A 15,150-nucleotide genomic window follows, 5' to 3' on the forward strand; every position below is an offset into this window, starting at 1 on the left:
CTACTTCAAAGTGAGGATTTTAGACTTGACCACTCGGTGCCTGGTCCTTCAAACACCCTGGTGTTTGAAAGTCTTCCCATGCTTCTCTTTCCCTTTCACCAACCAGAAGAATCCGTGGCTTCAGGCCACAGTGCTGACTTCTCTCTCCATTCTTAGAGAGCCCCCAGGGCTCTCAGTTCACTCCATTAAGTGGAGTAATCTAGCTGTTTCCATCCCCATCAAACTCTAGCCAGGCAGGCCCTACTGCAGCTGTGCTAGAAGGGGGCCTTCCTCCCTGTAAACAGTCACCCCCTCTCCTTAGAAGACCACTGCAAGTTTAGAGAGAAAAAAATTATTGGCCTCTGTATTGGTGAGGTCGCTCCTTTACAAACAAATGAAGTCAACTTATGCCAAAAAGGAATTGGTTGTTTCCAGTGGCTGGGAAGGATAACAGCTTTCCAGATACCTAAGCTCAAAGGAAGAACTGTAGAAACCAGAGCGTCTGCTGGGCCCACCAGGACTGCCGCTTTGTTCATCTTTCATCCCTTATTATCTCCTCTGGGCAGGGAACAGGGCTGCGGCAGTGTGGAGATCTGCAGGTGGAAGGGAGACGTGCTTTCTCCTAGTCTCAGTTTACCTGACCTTGGGAAGGGCAATGATTGGCCCTTCTTTTAAGTCGCAGGCGCATTCTTTTGGCCAATTACCATCTTCAGGGAAATGCGAGACTGTAATTGATCCAGCCGGGCCAGCAGAACCTGCCCTTGAGCGGAAGCATGGCCAGGTGATCAATGGCATCACCAGAAAACAAAGGGAAGAAATGGAAAACAAAACACACATTCCAGGAGCAGAGAGAGCTTATGTAAAGATTGGGTATCCCTGAGAGGAAAAGAAGCCCAGAGAGAGGGCGCCTGGGTGGCTCAGTGGTTTAAGCCTCTGCCTTTGGCTCAGGTCATGATCTCAGGGTCCTGGGATTGAGCCCTGCATTGGGCTCTCTGCTAAGCAGGGAGCCTGCTTCCTCCTCTCTTTATGCCTGCCTACTTGTGATCTCTGTCTGTCAAATAAATAAATAAAATCTTTAAAAAAGAAGCCCAGAGAGAGAGAGTGACGGTGGCAGGGGCCAGGGTGGCAATTCTGTTCCATGGCAATGAGAAGTCTTGGACAGTGTGACAGGAGTCAGGCCACTGGGTTCTCATTTGGGCTCTCCCTACCTCAGTCAGTACAAGTCCATCAGCCAGACCCATGCAGGGCACTGGGGATCCAGCAGTGAACTTGAAGGACACGGGCATTGGCCCTCACGGACTCATACAGCCTAGCGGGCAGAAGACCTCACTTCAGCTAGTTCCTTCCTCATTAGTTTAAAAAAAGGGGGCTGCCTGAATGACTCGGATGGAGGAGCATGCAACTCTTGATGTCAGGGTGATAAATTCGAGCCCCACGTTGGGTGTAGAGCTTACTTAAATAAATACATAAACTTAAAAAAAAAAAGGGAGGGGGTGTCTGGGTGACTTGGTTGAGCTGAGCATCTGACTCTTGGTTTATGCTCAGATCATGATCTCAGGTCATTGGATCAAGCCTCACATTGGGCTCCACGCTTCCCCCACCTCCACTCCCCACCAGCTCTCTCATTCTCCCTAAAATAAATAAAATCTTTTTAAAAAAGAAGAAAAGAAAAAAAAAAAAAAAAGACTGACTGCCAGCCATCCGCCATATGCTTGGATAGTGAGTGAGGCGATGATTACAGACACCTTGCCTGGAGGGGTCAGACCCTGGGGCCAGTTTGTTCCACTAACTGGAGGGAATATTGTGCGCAAAGACCTGAAGGCTGGAAAGTGCAGGGGCATTCCAGGAAATCAGTTCAATCACCTTCTTCCAACACCTACCTATATGGGCTACACCAGGTGCTGAGAATCTAGACTTGAATCTGACAGATTCCTGGCCCTTGCAGAGCTCAGAATTCAGGGGATCTGACGAAGAACCTAACAGAAGAGAAGCTGGATCAAGGAGGCCTTGGATTTGAGCTTTGTTCTACAGGTGACAGCATGACACACTGCAACCTGACTCGCTCACTTTCCTATTTCTTTTCCCCTTATCCATCCTGTTATCATTTTTTCCTTTGTCCCCCGGAGAAGTCACCGGCCTAAATTCTTAAATTTGAGTCCCGACTCTGCAATTTTCTAACTGTGCAAACTTGGTCTCGTTACTTAGCCTCTCTGAGTCTCCATTTCCAAATCTGTAAAATGGGGCTAATGACACCTGCTGGAAGTCTGCGTGCATCTCCAGCACCAGGCAGGAGTCTCAGGCACAGAGAGCGCTTGAGCAAGAAAGGCTGCTGCTGCTCCTACCTCTGGCTTTGAGGGGCAGCAGAGAGCCAGCCAGTCATGTCCCCTGGGCCTGGGTGATGTCCAGTCTTGGAGAGGGCTGGGGAATCCCTCTTGCCTCTCCCTGGAGGTTCCCAGCTTTTCCATTTGTGAGCCTAGGAACTTGGTTGGGGGGCATTTCCAGGGGAATCGCCAAGTGGGAAAGAGAGAGCTGCCTCCCTCACCCTTGAGGGTAAAGCTGCCCCCAGACCCTAAGGCAGGACTCCCTGATCCCAACCTTATTCTCTGGGCCCAAAGAATAGGGAGGGACCTGGGAAAAGGGGCATACTCTAATTACGGCTTCCCCTGACTTGCCTCTCAGACACCTTATTAGCTAGCCCCTCCCTAAAGGACCCCCTTTTAGAAGGAGGGGGCGAAGTACAGATGGACCCCCAGGTTACCATGGAGACGGCAGGGAAAAGGTTGCTGTATCGTCATGGCAACAATTGACGTCAGTACTACCCTTTCCCGTTGCTTGATGGGGGTGGGGGGGACAGCCACCCCAACTATAAACAAATACCCCACAAAGCCTCCTTCCCTTACTGAGCCAATCGACCAGGGGGTCGACAGGCTTAATATAGCACAGAGTTAAAAGCAGCCTCTGATGTCAGTCAAATCTTCGTTCAAATTTAAGCTGTGGGAATTTTAGCAAGTTCCTTAAGCCCTGGAAGTCTCATTGTACAATGGGGATAAGTAAGCTACATGCCTCCGAGGACTAATGCAAGGACTGCAAGGGGTCATGGGTCACGGGCACTGGGCCAGTTCATGGGAAGTGGGTGCTGACATTAGAGACTGTTGAGCCCTGGGGACACATCACGGATGCGACCCTTCAGATAGAGACTCACAGCCCCTAGAAAGCCTAGAGAGGGCTTCCAAGGACTGGACTCCTGAGTTGGAGCATCTCAGAACGGGCAAGGGGGGTCCTCAAGGGGAACCAGAAAGAGTGGAATTTCCAGACTCTGAGGAAACCCCAGATGCCACTCTCCCTGAAACCCCGTCACATCCGGACTCTGGCCCAACTTCCCCTTCTCCTCCCCTCTGCCTCCTCTGAGGCCCTCACAGTAGCCTGCTGCCTCTTGGGCCTCCACCTGCTCTTCCAGGGAAAAGGCTGGATGAGGGCCCAAAGGAAGACATCAAGCAACCAGACATCAGCTAGGTCAGTGGGTTGGACACCACAGGGATACCGGTGGCCCAGCACCTGCGGGCCTCTCCCGACCCACTCTCGGGGGTGAGGCCAACACAAATATTCTCGTTCCCTGTCTCTGCCCTCACCTTCTTTCCAGGCAACCAGAGTCCATTTGTCCCACAGGGGCCCGTCATTGGCCAAGTCCAGAGTTATTTATGAAGACCACAAACCCAGCCATACCATTCTATTTAAGACTCATCGATGGCTTCTTTCCATCACTTACCCAGCCACACCAGACATCCCCCCGCGATTCACGTAACACTCTTCCACTTTCAGCATGCCGCTCCTTCTGCCTGGAGCAGCCTCTCTCCCAAGCCCACTTGCCCTTCCGATCTCCACCAGTTGTCCCTTCTCCCAGAAGGCTCCTCGGACCACCTGACCTTCCCCTCTCACAGCACCTGCTTGTCCCACTGTGTACTCAGACATTCCTTGATCCCCAGTGAATGTCTGCCTTCCCCACCACACTGGGGACTCACTGAGGGCAGGGCCTCTGTCAAGTTCATCCTGACACCCCAGGGGCCTCGAGTGGCAGGGCTCAGGAGTTGGTAGAAGGTCTACAGATTAGACTAGCTAGAGAACGCTTGAGAAGTCCACAGAAGAGAGGCCCCAGTGCTGTGAAGAGAAGGAACAGCAGAGCCAGCTAGGAGGCCCGGAATGGTTCCCACCACACAATGGAGCTGAGACAAGCAGCAATGACCCAGGCAAGGACATGAGGGGAATACCCCTGGCACTGGAACTGGTAGATGCCAAGGGTAAACTTGGTGCTGAAGACACTGTGCAGAGGGACAAACTCATATTTTGGAAAGACAACCCTGGCTGCTTTGTGGGAACAGACCACGTTAGGGATAGAGAGTGGCTGCAGATCCAAGTCAGGTGGCGGCTGCGGGGGCCCAGGTGAAAGGCGAGGGGGCCTTGGACCAGGCACTCACCGGCAGTGGAAATGGAGAGAAGCAATGGGAATTTTAAAATGTCCAGGGGGGCGCCTGGGTGGCTCAGTGAGTTAAGCCTCTGCCTTCGGCTCAGGTCATGGTCTCAGGGTCCTGGGATCAGGCCCCACATTGGGCTCTCTGCTCCTCAGGGAGCCTGCTCCCCTCATCCCGCCTGCCTCTCTGCCTACTTGTGAACTCTGTCAAATAAATAAATAAAATCTTTAAAAAAAAAAAAAAGCGTCAGACTCTTGATTTCAGCTCAGGTTATGATCTCAGGGTGGTGGGACTGAGCCCTGAGTCAGTCTGGCTCCATGCCCATGGCGGGGGGATGGGGGAGACTGCTTGAGATTCTCTCTCTCTCTCTCTCCCTCCGCCCCTCCTCCCACTTGTGCGGGCACTCTCTCTGTCTCTCAAATAAATAAATATAATCTTAAAAAAAAATTAAATGGGGGGGCGCCTGGGTGGCTCAGTGGGTTAAAGCCTCTGCCTTCGGCTCAGGTCATGATCCCAGGGTCCTGGGATGGAGCCCCGCATCGAGCCCCGCATCAAGCCCCGCATCGGGCTCTCTGCTCTGCAGGGAGCCTGCTTCCTCCTCTCTCTCTGCCTGCCTCTCTGCCTAGTTGTTATTTCTCTCTATCAAATAAATAAAATATTAAAAAAAATTAAATGGTTCTGGAGAGGATAGGATTTCATAGCTTCTTCAATATGAAAAGAGAGAGAAGCCCCTACAACAAAATCCAGATTTTTGGTTCTGGCAACTGAGGAAATGGCCAAGCTAGGGAACCTGGATGCAAGAAAGGGCGGGTGTGCGGCATGTTTCCTGGGAGATGGGACATCTGGAGGAGGGTGCCAGGAGACAGGTATGGGGCAGAGAAGACAGATGAAGGCTGAAAGTGAGAAGTGAGTCTCTGACAGAGGCAGACCCCCAAGGCATGGGAGCCAACGAGATTTCCTTAAGACATGATTAGGCAGTGAGCAAAGGATGAGAAATTTGCCATGTGGCAGCAGCCAGTACGATGGCAAGAAAATCAAGAGTGCACAATGTCCAGAAAAACAGGGACACAAAAGTATTTCAAGCAGGAAGAATTTGTATCGAAATGAGCTGCTGCTAAGGGGTCAAGTTAGATAAAGACTCAGGACCATCCCTTGGCTTTAGCAACAAGGAGGTCAGTGATGACCTTGAGGAGCAGAGCTGTTACTGTGGAATGGTGGGGGAGGAAGCCAGATTGCCGGGGCTGAGTGAGGAAGTGGAAACGGCATGTGTACACAACTCTTTCAAGAATGTTGGCTGTGAAGGGGAGCTGGAGAAGGACACAGGGTTGAGGGAGGGCTTTCTTCTTTTTCAAAGATAGGAAAGACTAGAGCCTGTTTGTTTGCTGCCGGGAAGGAGCCATCAGGGAGGGAGACGTTGGAGATAGGGAAAAGAGGAAGGGATGAGGGGAGGGAGATTCCCTAAGGAGGGAAAACAGGAGATTAAATCCCCAAATATGGTCGCACAACTGGGGGGCAAGTCAGGGCCTGTATTGGGCCCTGGGGGCACGGAACAGCTGCCCACTCTCCCCAGCAGCCAGTGTGAGTCACTGGGGGGAAATAGCCCAAACTGACAGTGTGGGAAAGGGAGCTGGGCCAGCGAGTTCCTCTAGATCCCAGGAGGTCGGGGAGCAGCCCAGCCCCGGCTCTAAGCCCTGAGCTGAGCCCTGAACCCCATGATACTCAGAACAAGGGCACAGGGGGTTGTCTCACCCCCTGGAGGGGTGGGCAGAGTTATATGAAAGCTGGGTTTTACTTTTGGCTTTTCTCAACCACTCTCTAAGCCTCAGTTTCCCCTTCTCCCAAGCAAGTGTGTTAGGCCAGATCAAGAGCTTCTGACTTTTTCTTGGATGGGCAGTGTGATCCTGTTAGAGATCCTTTCCAGATTCTTTCCAGAAATATATGTGTATTTGGAATTTTGAGACAGTTTAGGGGGTCCTGGATTCCCCAGAAGTTCATATGTCTCCAGATAAGAACCGCTAAACTAGAGGTGGCCACCTCTCACATTTGAAAGTGCCCTGAGGCAAGGGAAAAAGCTCTTGTAAGATAGCCTTGGGAGGCAGAGGTGGGGGGATCTTTTGCCTGGAGAGGCGGGCCACCTCTTAAGGTGTGGGTTCTGCCTGAGCACACCATGGGTAAGGTTTATCTAACCTGCAGCTGACCTTACTGCCCTTGGCCCCCTCTTGCTGCCGCCTTTACCGTCCTTGTCCTGGGGACAGGGGTGGGGAGGCTGGGGAGTGGTAGTGTCTCAGATCTCAAAATCTGGTGCCTGGCCCCCTCCCACCAAAACGGCTGGTGAGGTCAGACCACGGATTAGACCTCACACGCCAGAGGGCCTGGTGCTACCCCCGCCCCGTTCTGCTCACTGATGCCTCCTGCTAAAAACGGCTGTCCCGGGGGGACTATGGGCTTTCAGGCCTCCCCGCCCCCACACACACCCCGGCAGGTATTTAAGAGGTCGAAGTCGGGCCAGGCGGGCTGGACGCCATGCTGTTCACCGAGACTGCCCATTTCGTGGTGAATTTTCTTCTGTCCCGGTGAGGGGGGCCCCCGGGGAGGGCGCCAGCGGCATAAAGGGGCCTGGTCCAACAGCTGGGGGAGGAGGCGTCCGGGCCGAGGACCCCGATGCGGCCTTCCAGTGCCCCTCCCTGTCCCTCCACCAAGAGTGACTCCGAGGCGGCCCCCTTCTCCCCGCCCATGGTGCTCGGAGGTGACCGCTGCCCCGTCTCCCCCGCAGGCGGCCCCGGGCCACGCCCCCACACCGCCTGGACCAGGAGTTGTGTTTCTGGGGCTGCCGGGGTCCGGCTTTGCCGGCGCCCGCCTCCCGCCGCAGCCTGGGTGACTACTGGCTGAGCCCGCAGCGCCGCCGCCCGCCCGGCGCCGTTTGGCGCTGGCCGACGCGCAACCTGCTACTGCTGCCGGGGACCACCGGCCTGGCAGACGTCCCCTCGGCGCGCTGGCCCAGCTGCTACGGCGCGCGTCCGCGCCTCACGTGAGCGCGCGGGGCGGGGCGGAGGCCCTGGAGGGGGCGGGGAGGAGCGGGGCCTGTGTCGGAGGGGCGAATCCCCAGTGCCCAGGGCCGGTCAGGGATTGGATAGACTGGGATTGACAGTGCCTGGGAGTGGGAGGAGGGGGTGGAATTGGGTAGGAAGGGCGGGGCCTGAGGCTGCAAAGAGTGGAAGGAAGGGGCGGGGCTAGGCGAAATGGGTATAGATGGGGGAGCGGAGCCTTGCCCCCATTCTGTCTGCCCAATTTTCCCTCCCTCTAGGTGGAAGCACCGATGGCAGAATATTAACTACCAATTCCTGGGCAAGAGGAAGAGACATCTAGTTCCCCTGCGCCCGTGAGATCCGGTGAGGGGCGGAGCCAAAAGAGGGCGAGGCCGATGGAGGAGGAGGCGGGGCTCGAGGGGGCGGGGCCTAGCGGAGATGGTTGGGGGAAGGGCAAGGTACCGATGGTACCCCCCGCAGCCGCTGTTTCTCGGATTCCAATACGTGGAGGGGTTGAGCCGCAGTGGGGAGGACCCTTCGGCCGGCTGTGGGACTCTATGCGGTTATTCATCCCTTCCTTTCTTTGACCGCCAGGAACAGTTTTTACAAGATTGACAGATTTGACTATATTAAAATCTGTGTTCATCAGAAGAAACCTAAAAAGGTAAAATAGACGGGTGCCAGGCGGGCTCAGCCGGTAGAGTATGCAGCGTGTGATCTCGGGGTCCTGAATTTGAGTCCCACGTTGGCCACGGAGATTACTTTATAATAATAATAATAGGGACGCCTGGGTGGCTCAGTCAGTTAAGCGTCTGCCTTGGGCTCAGGTCATGATCCCAGCATCCTGGGGTCTAGCCCTGCATCAGGCACCCTGCTCAGCAGGGAGCCTGCTTCTCCCTCTCACTCTTCCTGCTGCTCCCCCGCTTGTGCACTCTCTCTCTCTGGCAAATGAATAAATAAAATCTTTTAAAATAATCATAAGCATAAGCATAAAGTAAAATAGAGTTCCAAACAAGGTTCCTGTCTAACAACCAAGCTGAATGGCCTGAGAAAGGAAGGCTTGGGTGGCCTTGAAGTCACAGCCCTGGCAGTCATCCTGTGTGTTTCTCTTAATGTCTGCCTCTGCCTCTGAGCATGACTGTTTCTCTGGGTGTCCATCTGTCTCTGATCTCTATGTCCATTTATTTATTCAACAGATACTTATCAGAAGCCTGTTTTCGTTTGTGCCAGGTTTATACCCTGAGTCATCAGGTTCACATTGGTAAAACAAGCTATCGAAGTCCTTACCCTCAAGGGGCTTACATTCTGGTTAGAGAAACAATAGAAAGAAGTGAGAGATAAACAGTGCGCTGGGTTTGAGAAGAACAGGGTGGGGCACATGCTACTTTATATGGAGTGGGCAGGGACTTTGTCTTGTTTACAACAGTGCCTGACTCATAATAGAGGTTCAGTAAATGTTGAGTGAATGCATGGGTTGGTCAAGTCCAGTCTGAGGAGGTAACAAGGCTTGAAGGATGAAGGGTCAGCCACTCTAGACCCTGGGAAGAGTGTTCTGAGTGGAGGGAACAGCCTATGTCTGGTACGTGGCCCCTCGCCTCTAGCCATCCACCTGTGTCTCTGTTTCTCTGTGATCTTGAGAATCGAAAGGCACGTTTAAACAGGGCCCCTTCGGGCTGTCTGGAAGTGAGGTCACTGCTGAGCTGATTCACCCTCTGGGCTACTCTGGCCTCATTAGCCTGGCCTGGCCGTTCCCCTGGAAGCAGGCCCTCTCCCCAGTAGCCTCAGTCCCACGACCTCTGGCTCCTTTCCAGGGTAGCATCCTGGAGCCCGGCAGGAAGTCCTTCATGCTATCTAACCACAGTCCTTCCTCTCATTCTGCTTGTGGGCAGAGGAGTCCTGCCTGGACAGAGCCCAGTAAAGACCTGACAGAGTGGGGGTGATCACCCCCGTGCAGCCCCAGGGAGGTGAACCTGAGAGGGGCAGGGTGATCACTCATCTTGGAAGCCTCTGCCACATCCATTTTCTTACTTAGTCCTTCAACACCCCGTTTTATGGACAGAAACTCAGGCAGGCCCAGAGAGGGAAATGGGGCAGAACTGGGATCAGAACCCAGATGTCCTGACGGAACAGTAATCATCAGAACAACTAATAGGTATTGCTCATTTACGCTCTGCCAGGTAGTGTGCTAAAACTTTGCGTGTGTTTTCTTTTTCGAGGCTTAATCACAAACCTACAGGGCGGGGTGGGTACCGCTGTTATTTCCAGTGTCCTCAGGAGAAGACTGAGGCTCCAAGCCATTCCATGACTTGCCCAAGGACACCCGCTAGTTGGTGGCAGAGGTGTGTGGGACCCCAGGCAGTGTGGGGTGCCCAGCTACACACCCTCTGCCTACAGGTTCCAGAGGAGAGTCATGGATGTCTGTCTTCCAGGGATCTGGGGAGCCAGGCTTCAGGTTCATCGCATGATGGTCCCAAGGCTGACTGGAGCCAGGCCAGGACGAGCAGGGAGATGTTCTCGGAGCACCACAAACTCCCACATCTCTCTCTGTGGGGAAGATTCTCCGCCACTGGTCTCTCCCCTGGAATCTCCATATTTCTGCCCTTCACTGCCCAAATAAAGCAGTTTTCGCCTCTCTCTCCTTTGGGGTGATCATTTCAATCCTCCCCATTCACACACACGCTGAGTTAGACTGAACCCGCAGGGCTGGGAAGGCTGTCACTCCTGACCTTTCCACTGCCCCGTCTCTGCCCCTCCCCCACCCCAGGCCCCTCAACGGGGAAGAATGGAGGAACCAGACCCAGCTCCTGCTCTCCAGACTCTCACAGTGCCATAGCAGGAGAAAAGCAGAGACATAGTCCAGCTCAGTGAAGTGCCACAGGAGGGTGCCATTAGTTTGTTTGGGGGCACAGTGAGTCCTCTGGTAGGTCAGGAAAGACCTCAGGAGGGGTTCCTTGAGGGCAGGCACTGGGTAGGCACACACCGGGAATAGCCCTCCAGGCTGAATGGGCAGCACGGAGAAAGGCTGCGTCGTTTATAGGCTGAAATGGTCATCTCATTGAGGTAACTGTGAGACGGGCAGCCTCCAGAGCTCTGCCTAAAATGAAGCTAACTGGGCCTGGAGCTTCCAAGACCTTGAACACCAAAGCAAGAGGTTGGACATTCTCCAGAAGGAGGTTGGGAACCAAGGACAGGGTTCAAGCAAGGAAGGGACATGGTCCCCTCATGACATCTCCAGGCCTAGAGCCCTTCTGGGGGGTTCAGAGTCGATGCAGGTGGAGCAGGGAGTAGCCTCTGGCCCTCAACCAGGTCCAAGGCCTCAGGGCACCTGTTCCTGTGCTCCCTCTTACACACTCTCCCAGCTTCTACCTGAGGCCGAGGCCAGGAGTGGATCCTGTCCAAGCCTACCTATAAAGATCTGGCAGAAGGTACTGATGGCTAGATGAGGGAGTCTTTGGGGGGCTACCCTAACTCGGCCACTCAGTGGCCAACAGCAGCCCCCTTCCCTATCTCATGAGGCCTACAGATGGCTCATCCCATGCCCTTTGTAGGGGCTTTAGTCACATAAACAGAGGAGCCCCACTCCAGCTCCCCACAGGAGCAGACTTCTAGAAGCATCTCCCTTCCACCTCCAACCCCTCTCCCCCCACATGGAACCCAGTCCCTGTCTCTGGAGCTCTCTGCTCCCTGAATGTCTCTGGATGTTGTCTTCTCCTCTGCCTTCTGGCCTCATTTCAACCCAGCCACTATCACTTTCATCCGGACCTGTCTCTCCCTGGTTTTCCGCAAACAGCTCCGTCCCCTCTAGTCGACGGGGCCTGTTTTCCTGCTGTTGTAGGTCCTTGTGGGTCATTCAGAGTGATCTCCAAGGATAGCTGGAATCCTGGAGAGATCTAGGCTAGAGACAGAGACTTCGGTCATCAGCAGCATATAGACTTACACACACACACACACACACACACACACACACACACACACACAGATCTTACTCTCCAACACTGATTGCTCTTGATCCTAATGACATCCCAAAGTCACCCCACCTCAGCCTGTCCCAAACAGACCTCTCCATTTCCATGTGTACCCACCACGCCTCCTCTAGGCTCCCGTGTGCAGCTTGGCACCTCCTTCCCCCCACTTGCCTGAGCTGGGCCCTCCCTGGGCATCATGCTCAGTCCTCCCTCCTGACGCACTCACTCTCTCAGTCCTTAGTCCAGCCTTAAGTTCCTCCTCTTCTGCCTCCTGAACACCACTCACACCGCTCTCCCTCCATCTTCCTCCCTCTTCAGCAGCATTCGACATGGTGGGCCACTCATTCCTTTTGGAAACCATTGCTTCCCTCGGCCTCCAGGACACCCCCACTCCTGGACCTCCTCCTTTCTCACTGACCGTCAGCTGCCCCCACTACCTCCCCTCCCAGAGTCGAAATGTTGTTGAGCCTCTGGAGCTGCCTTCTCGAGCCACTCCTTCTCTGGTGAATTCCATCCATCCATCCAGTCCTATTCAAATTTGGGACATCCCAAACTCTGAAGTCCAGGCTAATGGACCCATCTGCGAACCTGACCTGTCCCCGGGGCCTCTAACAGGCACTCAGACTTTGACTCCCAAGCTACGTGTGGAAGCCCCCGCGCAGGCGACAGGTGCAGCTTGGAAATGCTGGTGTGGGCTGCGCTCTGTACCTTTAGTTCAGGTCCCCATCGTGTCTTGCCTGGGTGACTGCAACCACCCAGTGTCTCCCTGCTGCCTGGCCAGGGGACAGTCCAGGCCGAGGGACTCCCTGCATAATGGCAGAGAGAGCAAGTTTATCGTTTTGTGGGCAGTCCGGACTGTGACCTGGGCACTGAGGGTGAAACCTTCAGTATAAGGGACAGACACCCCGAGGGCAGGAGGAAGCCACAGAAAGGTTTCAATCCAAGGGGACATGTTTGATTTGACATCCCTTTCATTCCTTCTGCCTTCCTCGGCACATTTACTCCATCAGCCAAGAGATATTTATTGGGCACCCTCTACTGGAAAGCAGCCCTGAGGCAGAGGAGAGAAGCTAGAGAGGCTGGACATGGGACAGAAGACCACGGGAAGGCAGCTGTGGTGAGGCCCCGGGCACAGGTGAGAAGGGCCGCCATCCTGGAGGTAGAGGAGGGGGATGATGAGCTGAGGGGAGCGGTTGTCAGGTTCCTGGCTTGGGCAACAGAGTAGTGAGAGCCCTAAGCCCAGAGCTATAGAGTATGTGGTGGGGAGAGCCTCTCTACCTGGAGGTCCTCAGGAGTGGTTTGATTTGGGTTTTAAGAGAAGAGTAGAAGGGTGCCTGGGTGGTTTAGTCAGTTAAGTATCTGCCTTGGGCTCAGGTCATGATCCCGGAGTCCTGGGGATCAAGCCCCGAATTGAGCCCCTCATCAAGCCCCATGTAAAGCCCCTGCTCAGAGGGGAGTCTGCTTCTCCCTCTCCCTCTGCTGTTCCCACTCCCCACCCCCACTCATGGTCTAGAGAGAGAAGAGTAGAAATCCAGCAAGTAGAGAAGTGGAGAGAGGCATTCTAGGCAGCGGAAATAGCGTGTTCAAAGGCCCTGAGGCAGGGGAAGCTCAACACTGAGGAGCTGAAAAGCCAGTAGAGTCAAAGTCCAGCGAGCCAGAGAAAAAGAGAGGAGATAGAAGGCAGGCTTGATCTCTCTGATCTCCAAGTTGGTGCCTTCTTCTTGCCCAGCATTTCACTCGGTGAATGTTGCTGGCTGCTTCCCTTCTGCTCTGCACCTCAGGTGATGGGTAGAAGGGCTTCGCTTGCTGGCACCGGCTCATTTACTGCACAATTACCCCAGCCCTGGCTATTACCATTCCCACTTTGCGGACGAGGACACTGAGGCTTAGAGCAGGCCTCCAGCCACACAGCTAGGACATGATGCTTCATCACTACAATTGCCTCAACCCTAAAACACCCCACTGAACCCTTGTCACAGCCTCAAATGGCACTCCGTGTCCTCATTTTACGGGGTGCGCCTTGGGAGGTCAGGCGAGGGGAGGGGTCACAAAGCTGCAAGGTGGGACCAGATCATTTGGAGGAGGAGGCTGAATGGGAGAAGTGAGGGGTCCGAACAGTGTGGAGAGGAAGGGGTAGGACGGGGACTGGAGGCGGACAGGGTTTCAGTTTCCCTTTTAAAGGGACTCCCCCGGAAGAGGGGAATTTTGGTTGGAAAGTTGTAAGCAATCCACATTCCACCCCTTCGGCTGCCTCTTCCCCGGTGGCACCCAGGATCTGAACAGAAACTGAAAGTTGGGAAGAGAGGAGGGAAGGGGGAAGGGAGAGGCTCGAGCGGCCCAGGGCACCCGGGTTGAATTTCTGGTGACTTCATCAAGCCTGGGGAAGATAGGCAGGTGAGCTGATGACACACCCCTTGGCTACTGGGGAAATTGAGCCCCAGAGAGTCAGCTCAGTTAGTGACTGGGCCCTGGCCAGGTTACACAACCACTCCACCCCAGCCCCATGCACGCACACGTGCACACACACGCACATGCTCTCGTTCGCAGAGGCCAAGGGAAGAGGGAGGAGAAGGAAGAAATAAGAGGGCTGACCAGACTAAAAATTGGAAAGGGAACCTACAGAATCCCTGTCCCTGTGATTTGGTGACCAGTTGGATCGCGGGGCGGGTCCCAATGAAGAGCCGCTAAAGTGCCCTGGAATCCAGCCCCAGGTTCAAGGCCCACGACTGGCAGAGAAGCTGCAGACCTGGGGGCTACTGACAACCAGACCAGAACCCGATGTTCCAGGATGCTGAGGAGTCGAGTTCCTGGGGTCCCGAGCCCATGGCTGCCTGGCCTCTCCCTGCTGACCCCCTCCTTGCTCCTCACGGAGCCCTCTGTGAATACCTCTCGCTGCTGCTCCGCCGCTAGGAGATCCTGAAAACCACTCCCTAGTTCTGACCTCATCCCCTGCTGCTCACAGATACACTGCACCCCCCTGGGCTTGTTTCCTCCTCCACAGACAGGAACAATGAGGGGACACATCTCAGCAGGTCATGAGATAAGGTATGGAAAGCAGCTGGCCAGAGCTCGACCTGCAATTGGCAGGTAAACAATGCTAGCAACTATGATTACTGTCCTCGGCGGTCATTCCTGCCTTTTCAGAACTCTCCCCAGTGGTCAAGGATCTCCATGATTCTGGGCTCCCCCTCTCTGCTAGCTCCCTCCCAGACTCCTTCCCCAGCCCCCCCCCATCCTGCTGCTGTGCCTCCAGTGGGAATGTTCCTCATGGCCCCAGGACCTTCCTGGGTGACCCACACACAGCTTGGCTCCCCTTTCCTTCATCTAGCAGCATCCAGAGGCCCAGATTTCCTGGGGTCACTTCTGACTTAAAACCTAGGTCTGTTGTCCCTGTGAGGTCACTAGCCAGACTTTGGGGCCCGGCCTTTGGCTCAGGAAACACGATCCGATGGCGTGTCTATGCGCTGCCTCCTGGATGTGCTCCCGAATGTTCCCCGGGCACTGCAGACTCAACAAGGCTCAATTCAGCAAGCTCTTCCCCACCCCCCACCCCCCGTTCTCTTTCCCTCCATTTTCCTGTCTCAGTCCACGGATTCACTTGGCGAGCTGTCACCCACAACAGAAATGCGGGTGACAACCTGGCCACTCCCCTCTCCCAACCCCCCCCCCCCCCCCCCCCCCCCCCCCCCCCGCTCCCAACCCTGCAGCCAGCCA

General features: G+C 54.8%; 1 long non-coding RNA gene across 1 annotated transcript; it reads left to right on the top strand.

The window, feature by feature from the left end:
• Window positions 1-7,677: 7,677 nt before the first annotated feature.
• On the top strand, window positions 7,678-10,107 carry LOC123951588. Its single transcript, XR_006820478.1, has 2 exons — window positions 7,678-7,834; window positions 9,901-10,107. It is a non-coding gene; the product is annotated as an uncharacterized LOC123951588 (long non-coding RNA).
• The last annotated feature ends 5,043 nt before the right edge of the window (window positions 10,108-15,150 follow it).

Source organism: Meles meles, chromosome 1 (genome assembly GCF_922984935.1).
Source record: "Meles meles chromosome 1, mMelMel3.1 paternal haplotype, whole genome shotgun sequence".
Taxonomy (NCBI): Eukaryota; Metazoa; Chordata; class Mammalia; order Carnivora; family Mustelidae; genus Meles; species Meles meles.